We start from the raw sequence: 8,692 nt of genomic DNA, 5'->3' as shown, positions 1-8,692 counted from the left end.
CTTGAGATTAGGCTGGTCTTGTCATTGCTTATGACAGTGACTACCTCACGCTTCCAGTTGTACTGAGAGGCGTCAACATAAACGGTACTTTCATTGTTTCTGACTCGTTTGCCTAGTATTAGATTCGTCGGACGATCCCATCGCTGTCAAGCAGATGTAGGAGTCGTCGGACGATCTCGCCGCTGCCACCATTTGAAGGAGGTGGAGATCGTAGAGAGGAACTCGGTGAACAGGATTTATTTACATTATTTACATCTTAGACAAGACATACATCGACAGTCTAGCGTGACTCCCATATGGAGCCCGCAAGACTAACATACAGCAAACAGCTTACGAGCACACAGCTCACGAGTACATTTCGAGCACGACAACGAGCAAGCAGCTCACTAGTACATTTCGAGCACGACAACGAGCACTCAGCTCACTAGTACATCTCGAGCATGACAACAAGCACGCACTAGCAGCCGACAATCGCTGCTTATAAGCACTTGGTCGCCCCTTGATTCCAAGGGGACGGAAACGTTCGTCCAGTCATCGTTCGACGTCACCGTTCGACTTCACCGAAGATGACCCGCCCTTTTGGAGGTGGAGGAGGACTCACATACACGTGCCGCACACACATACTGGTGTAAAGGTCCGGAGCCGACGTCAGAGGGGCTTCGTAGAACTCTGCTCCGTCCCGAGTGGCACGCCGGGTAGCACATTGTCTCTTGTCTCGAAAAGCTCATGGGGAGGTTCCGCCAATTACCTCCCCTCGAGAACTCCCCTGAGCTGACCCCGCGCCACGTGGCTGCCGGTTATTCGCAGTTCTCTGAAGTGCGCCCCGTCCGGTTGGATTGGAACACGTGCAGCGGGCTGAAATAGCTGGCACGTTGTCACCCCGTACGGCCATTCCTAACACTAGCCATTTCACCTTCTCCTCTTCTCTTTTTGTTTCTGTCTTTGCGCATATTACTCGGGACAGAAAGAACTGAGATCCTGCTTCGGATTGGACCGGGAATATCCACCAGTACCTAGTCCAAGTTTTGTGGTGTGGTGGAATACCCGCCCTCACCAGGATATCTCTGCCCGATCTCGTCTGGTTAAGTCGGCTTCTTTGTGAAATTAAAGTTGCCGCCTTGAGCTCGGCGTATGTGTTGTATACACTAAGGCCAAGGAGCTTGTCTGTCGGGGTGCCTACCGGTAAACGCAAGGCCACCTTGTAGGCGCCTCTGATAATAGAATCAACCAGCTCCTCCTCACTCTTGTTGAGTGTGTGAAAAGGGAGGATGTATGTTAGTTTGCTGATTACGAGCGCCTGTACTAAACGGACAGTGTCGTTTTCCTTCACACCTTGTTTGTGGAAGGTGATTCTTTGAATCATCCTTGCCACTTGTTTTGTTGCCGACTTAAGTAAATTAATGGTGGCTAGCCCTGCCGTTGCTCTGAACCCAGAATCCCAACATCCGAGCAACGGTGACCTCTTTGATTTGCTGATTTTCGATTTCAATTTCTATGTTCCCATTACTTTTATGTTATTTCCCGAGGATGCGTATCATCTCTGATTTTTCAGGAGCGCAGCTGACACCGCTGGCCCTGGCAAAGTTTTCAACTGCAGTGGCCGCCTCTTGGAGGGTCTGCTCCTTCTTTGCAAAGGACCCGCGCATGACACAAAGGGTGATGTCGTCCGCGCAAATAGTAAAACCCAGTAGCGGGACACCGTCTAGGGTCCGCGCAAGTCTACACATGGCGATGTTAAAAAGTAGAGAAGAGGTGATCGTTCCAGGCGTACCTTTGTTTGGCATTTGAAACGGATCGGATTTGAAATGCGATATTCCTATTGTAGCCTTCCTCCCCGTGAGGAATGCTCTAATGTAATTAAAGACCGTTTCTCCGCAGCCAATCATCTTGAGCTCGGGAAGTAACGATTGATGTGATATCTTGTCAAATGCGCCCTCCAGGTCAAGAGCTAGTAATAAGTGCTCCCCACCCTTGGGTACGCCTTTGAGTACCTCTTCCTGTAACAGAAGGAACGCGTCTTGTGTCGAGAGGCCGTTGCGGAAGCACAACATGGTGGCCGGGATCAAGCCCCTGTCTTCAATGAAATTTTGAAGCCTAGTGTGTATGACCCGTTCGAAGAGCTTTCCCATGCAAGACGTCAGTGAAATGGGTCTGAGCGCCTGCAGGGATGGCTTGTTTCCGGGTTTTGGTATTGTAATAATTTTTGCAGTTTTCCACTCTTCTAGAATCTCTCCCTTAAGCCAATAGTTTTCATTAAATTGCCTTGTGATAGCTTCTATGACTTCATCGTTAAGGTTTCTAATCATAGCGTTGGTAATCTGATTGGCGCCAGGGGCTGTATTCTTCTTGGCCGCCTGGGCTGCAGCAAAAACCTCTTCCGTGGATATTGGGGTGTCTATCTTCGCATTTTGGACGCCCGTATAAATGATTTGGCCGGTTGACTGTATCGCGCTCCCTGCGACATATCTTTCCTTGAGAGCCCCTATTAATTCCTCATTCGTGCCTGGAAATTCCTCCGCGATCTTTTACAATTTTCCGCTGGTCGCGGATTTTGACTTTTCTGGGTCTGGGATATTCCTCAGGATGGCCCAGGTTTTAGACGGGCTCAGTGTGTCTTGTAACGAACTGCAAAAATTGATCCACCCCTCAGTTGCCAATTTACTGGCATATTGATTTGTTTCCTCTGCCAGGGCTGCAATCCCGCGCAGAAGGTTTCTGTTCAAACATTGTTTTCGTCACATTTTTAGCAGCTTACGCCTGCTTTCCCACAGGCTCAGGAGGTGGCTGTCCACCGCCGGTGTTTCCACTGTCCGTGTGCTCCGGTTCGGCATTGGGTGGAGGGTTGTGTAGTCGGAACTTTGTCCAGTTTGTCAGCGTCGTTCCCCCGCCACTCGGCGTAGTTTTGGAGTCGATAGGGAAATGCTGATGAGGAAGTGATCAGTTCCTAGATTTTCATTTAGGTTGGTGCAGGTAGCGTCCCTGATGTTGCCTGTGAAAGTGAGGTCCGGGAACGTGTCTCTACTGTTGCCCATCCAGGTGGGCATGGTGGGGAGCGTGATCAGGCTCAGCCCTGGATGCAGCGTGTTCGAGACGCATTCCCTTGAGTGTGTCTTTTGGGTAGCCCCATACGGTGTTGGGAGCGTTGAAATCTCCCAGCACCACGCGGCGGTTCTTGGTACCCGAGATTTTAAGTGCCTCCGCAAGGAGTTCGCTAAAATTTTCATTCCTGTTTTTGGGAGGACTATATACAAATTTAGTATTATAGTTTTTGCCTTGCCTCTTTTTAGAGGGAATAAGTATATTATCTGTTGATCGATTTGACGATTTTCTATCTGCTCTACTTTGGCCGCGATAGTCCTGCTCACCAGGGTGGCAACGCGGGGATAATTTGAATTTTGCAGGATGTAATATCCTTGCACCTTGACCACTTTGGGGCCAATTTCCTGCAGGCATATTACATCTGGTCGGATTGGTGTACCGTTTATATAATTTTGGAGTGCGGCTGCGCGCTTGTGAAAAGTGCGGCAATTCCATTGCCAAATCTCTAATTGTTCCGCACTTTTCAATTGTTTGAGCCATTATGTACGAGAGCCTCCGTGTCGTCCCGACCCGCCTTTGATGGTTTATGGGTGATTGGGGTGGTAAGAGGGCGCTTATTAATTGCTCTCTGCAAGTTTCCCACAGTCTCGTTTACATATTGTTTCTGGATTGTTAATTCCTCGCATATGAGTGATTTTATTTCTGACATGAAATTCGTTAAAGGTTCGTGGAGATTCGCAATGCTACTCCTATTTTCTTGGACTTGGTTCTGGATCTGTTTTATAATGTTGTGAGTGCGCGTGGAGATGCCAAGCAGTTCATCACCTCTTCCCTCGCCTATTTCCATTTCCCTTTCTTGGGCGGGCTGTATTTGCGTCTCGTGCCCGTTAGGGTTGACGGCCGGGCCAGAGGTCGCGGCGTTTTAATGGTGTTTTCGAACTTCCTTGCAATGAGGAGATTGCCAATTGAATTCTTTGCGCTCTGCCTCCATTTGGATCTTAAAGGGACACTAAAGCGAAACAATAAATCAGTTTAGACTAATGAAGCATTGTTTGAGAACCCTGCAGGCAGTCATTAAAAAAAATAGTTTGGTTATTAGATGAGAAAATGAAGGTCCAAGTATCAGTATTTGAATTTTGCGCCGAAACCCCAGCGCCGGTACGTCAGCGTGACGTCGGGGATTCCAAAGTATGTTTTCGCATTTGGGCCGCGTTGGCTGAATAAAGGTCCCCGAAACTTGCCATGTTTAATATTTAATTCCTTTAGAACACCATGCAGTCAATCTGTACCGCTATATATAATTACTAGGCCCTAGAAGACGCCATCAAAATCCAAGACGTCACAACCCCCAGGTGCGGGAACTTAAGTAAGCATCGCCACCCGTATTTCGTTCTTGCGCTTCTTCTGGCTTACTAAACGTCTTACATTGTAAGAGTGGTGTTTTTGATGTTGTAGAACGGCAATTTACTGATGCAAAAGAAATCATTTTTCACTTTAGTGTCCCTTTAAGCTGTTTAATTTCTTGCGTTTGTTTTTTTGTTTTCATTTATGATTTTCCTGTATTGCTGATTGTCTGTTATTGGATCACTGGGAGACACCACCTCCTCTAAGCTCACCTGATTGGTCGGTTGGCAGCTGCTCCTCCTGCTCCGATTCCGGTCGGGGGGAGGGGGGGGGGTTCTTCCTGTCGTTTTTGTTGGCCGAAGTGTTGTTGAGGTTTGGTTTCCAAGGGGTCTCCTCGGATTTGTTGGCTTTGGTTTGGCGTGCCCTCGATGTTGGCCTTGATCCTGATCTTGATATTGATCGGGACTTCCTTTGACTGATCAATTCCTCCCGTTTCGAGCTGACCCATCGGGGGGGTCTCTGTTGCTCGATTTCGGGTACGTCTTTTTTTCGAATTAATCCATTCCGCTTTCCGTCGAGGCTGCTCGATTCGAGAAGTTCGCGGGGCGATGTTATTTAGCTTCTTTCTGCATGAGCTGTCGCCCATCGCGTGTTCGTCGCTACAGATGGCACATTTTGGCGGGCACTCGTGTCCCTGATTGGGTTCAGTTGCCCCACATTTGGAACACACGCATGACATCGGGTGTTGGGCACACATCGGTACGATGACCCGTTGACCGGCATATTTTGCAAACCTGGATTGTGGGTTTGTATGGGTAGCAGATCGCTTCCGCTCCCATAAATTACACACACCTTGGAAGCTCACCTTTCCGGTGAAAATCACTAACGCCGATTAGGACGAGCCCAGCATGCGGGCTCTTTCAATCTTCACACTTTAAGTGCGGATCCGCAGATTCTCCATTAGCTCCGCCTGAAATGTTCAGGTTGGTAAGCCGTGAACAATGCCTCGCCGAGCATCTTCTGGACCTGCCACATATTCATTAAAGGGGTGAAGCTGCCCCCTGTTGAAGTTGTCTGATTTCTCGCAGCCTTCCCGCCACTTGTTCGTGTGGTGTGGATAATATGACAATGTTGGATCCGGGATGAATCCGCAGCAAAAAAACTGCTGCCTCCAAAAATATTCTGGTAGGCCTCTATCACTGCCATAGCGAGCTCCGATCCAAGCAGATCTTTAACGATGAGGCCCTTATGTGGTGTCAAAATGACCTTGATGTCATCCTTCGGGAGAGGGGGCGGTCCACGGCGTTTCCTACGTCGGAAGTCGCTGTTAGCCTGGCTCTCTCTATTTTTTGGCGAGTCGCCTTCGCATTTCTTGATATTTCTTTCGGTTCCCTCTTCGGGTGCCTTTTCGCTTTTCGGACTGTTCTTTTTCTTGCGACCTGATAGAACGGTGTGCCACCCGTCTTCCGTCCATGTTTGAGACGCTGAGATATCCGCTTAGTTCTCGCGCCTCGCGCCCGCGCCTCGTTATTTGGTGTTACATGTTGCAGGATGTCTCCCGCTTCATTTGGTTGAAGCTCCGACGCCCAAGAGCGGTCTGGAATCGGCTCATCCATGTCCACAAGGTCTTGGGTAATTGTTAAGCCCCGTCCAGCATGTTCGGTGACCAAAGGAAAAGGATCGTCCGCCGCCGTCCGCAGCGCTAAACCTAATCCTAGGCTTGGCCTTTTCCCGTCAAAACGTGAGTCTTTTCCCACTCAAAAATCTGAAAAGAGGTGGGAACGCCTCAGCTTCGGCATTATAGGCGTTAGGAAAAGCCCGTAGAGTGCATAAAATGTTGATTGGAGTCCTGCGAGCACATGTGCACACAAGCACCGCATCCGACACATGCGAGTATTCCCGCAACACGTCGCCGGCCGATGTCGAAGTTAGGGTTAGCACCTCCACATGTGCGTCGAATCTTCTGGCAACGATAGTAATTTGCTACTGATTTACAATGTCTCTCTCATCGCCAGGCCACGAGGCTTCCTCCTGGTCGGCCTTTATTCCTCCCCCTGATTTGCTGGTGGAGCTTTTCTTACGCAGTGGGACCAGCATCGTACCTGTGGCTTTAGTCCCGAGTGATGATGTAGTGATTCGCATGAAGAATCCCAAGGCGATTCAAACCGAACTCCGGATGGCCTCGGCCAATTTTTAACAAATCAACGAGGTTCAACAGTTTGGCCGAGGGGGCATTATTTGCTGATCGCTAGACCAGGCTTGTGTACAATATTTACTGAAATGCAATGTTTTGCGACACATCCGGTGAGCAGCTTCATTCCTCATCACCTTGCATGTACCAAAGGCCTAGTCCGCGGTGTCAACATAAGTCTTAATCCCGCAGAAATTTTGGAAATGTTTTCTGCGGCAGGCGTAGTTTCTCTGTATCGTTGCAGCCGTGTCGTTGATAATAAGCGCATGCCTACAGAAACATTCATTGCTACATTTGCTGGAATTAACTGCCAATCGGAAATCAAGGTATATGGCCACTGAACTGATATCCCGAGTTGAGCCTCTATCACCCTGTGTCCTTCGGTGTCTAAAATGCTGGTGGTTTGAGCACTCCATGAAAGGTTGCAGGTCGAACACACGGTACCGGATTTGTGAAGAAGGCCACAGTTCAAATGACTGCTCATCACAGTGACACTCACTCTACAGGTGAGCCTAACTTCCCTGCAAGGTCAAAAGAAGCACAACTAAATCGTTGAAATAATTGATAGACGTCAATGCTCTCGTCGCGATGCCATTGAAGAAATTCAGAGCAGGACTCAAACGTATGCTGGTATAACCGTCCGTCAAACATTGTGTATGGAAAGCTTAGTCTATTAGGCTGTTGCAGCCTCTGTACAATAAGCGTTGAAAAAAGCAATGGAGCGCATTATGACAAATCTCACCCAATCCTTTGTTCAGGTGAGGTCCTTGTAAATAGCTCAGTGGTTTCAACTTACTAATATAGCCAACATTGAGGATCAGGTGCCTAGTCTGCGGCGGAATCAACCTAGTGAAGTGTCGACAGCACAGCCATTGACTAACAATGATTTATCAAAGCCATCAACTTCTGAGAAAGTCGACCACATCTGTCTCCCCGAGACAGATGGGATGGAAAATCAAGATGTAGAAATGGACCCTCGATTTTTAAACGATCAAGGTCACTGATAGAGAAAAAGTCTAGCTCTCCTACCAACTCCAAGGCAAAAAAGTACGTGAGTGAGATTCCTACTAAGCAGGACTTTTTGAAAGAGAACGTTTTAGACTATGCATATTCTGCTGCTTCGATTTATTCACCATAAGAAGTTTAATAGTAATTCTGTGGAACTGTCGTTCCATACTTTCTGCTACAAACATATTATGTCTTGGTTCTAAATATTCTCCAGATACTATTATTTTACAGGAAACTTGACTTGCTGCTGGTGAGACTTTTCATTTTAAAAATTTTTCGATGTTTTCGATTGGATCGCCTTTCCCGAGGCGGTGGTTTATTTTTATTTGGGGGGGGGGGGGGAGATCAGCAAATATCTGCCATAAAACTAATATAGTACACCAGATAATGTTACCAGAATGTGAAATGTTAGTATTGTATGTAACACTTCCTGGTTGCATGCCATTTTCTACAATGAACACTTACTTTCCCGCTGGAGTGCAAGATATCCGATAGCTCGATACCTCTATTGCTTGCAGCCAGAAGAACGTCATACTAGTGGCCGATTTTAATTCTCATCATGTATCGTGGGGTTTCCGAACGGACACTTGTGGCAAACGCTTGTGGGATTGGGTTTTATCAAATCATTTCTCTTGTTTAAATTCGAGAGTACATACTGTTGTTCGGGGTCAGTCGCGATCTGCCCTAGATCTTACACGTTTGCTACATCGAGCTTTTCTGTCACTTCTTGAAGCACTGTTGACTTCGGTATAAAAGTGATCAACTCCCAATAATTTTTGAACTGATTACCCCATTACCTAGTTTCGATAGTCATGTACACAGTTTTGTTATTTATTTAAAATTAACAAAAGTTCGTTAAAATCAGCTTTAAACGCTCAGGAAGGCATGGAGAGGGATATTAAATCAATGAGCCTGTGTTCAATTCTGAAACAATCATCAAAAAAGTTTCAATTTGTTGTAACATCTGCTAAGGGTGGATCATATTGTCCCTTGTGGAATTATGACTCCGAGCGAGATTTTAAACGTCGACAATCTGCATGGAAGAAACTTTGATATAACCAATGTCCTGTTAATTGGACTGATTATACATATATAGCTACTACACTTAAG

This window comes from Dermacentor albipictus, chromosome 1 (assembly GCF_038994185.2).
Source record: "Dermacentor albipictus isolate Rhodes 1998 colony chromosome 1, USDA_Dalb.pri_finalv2, whole genome shotgun sequence".
Lineage (NCBI taxonomy): Eukaryota > Metazoa > Arthropoda > Arachnida > Ixodida > Ixodidae > Dermacentor > Dermacentor albipictus.
The sequence above is the reverse complement of the archived record's forward strand: the minus strand, read 5'-3'. Positions refer to the sequence as shown.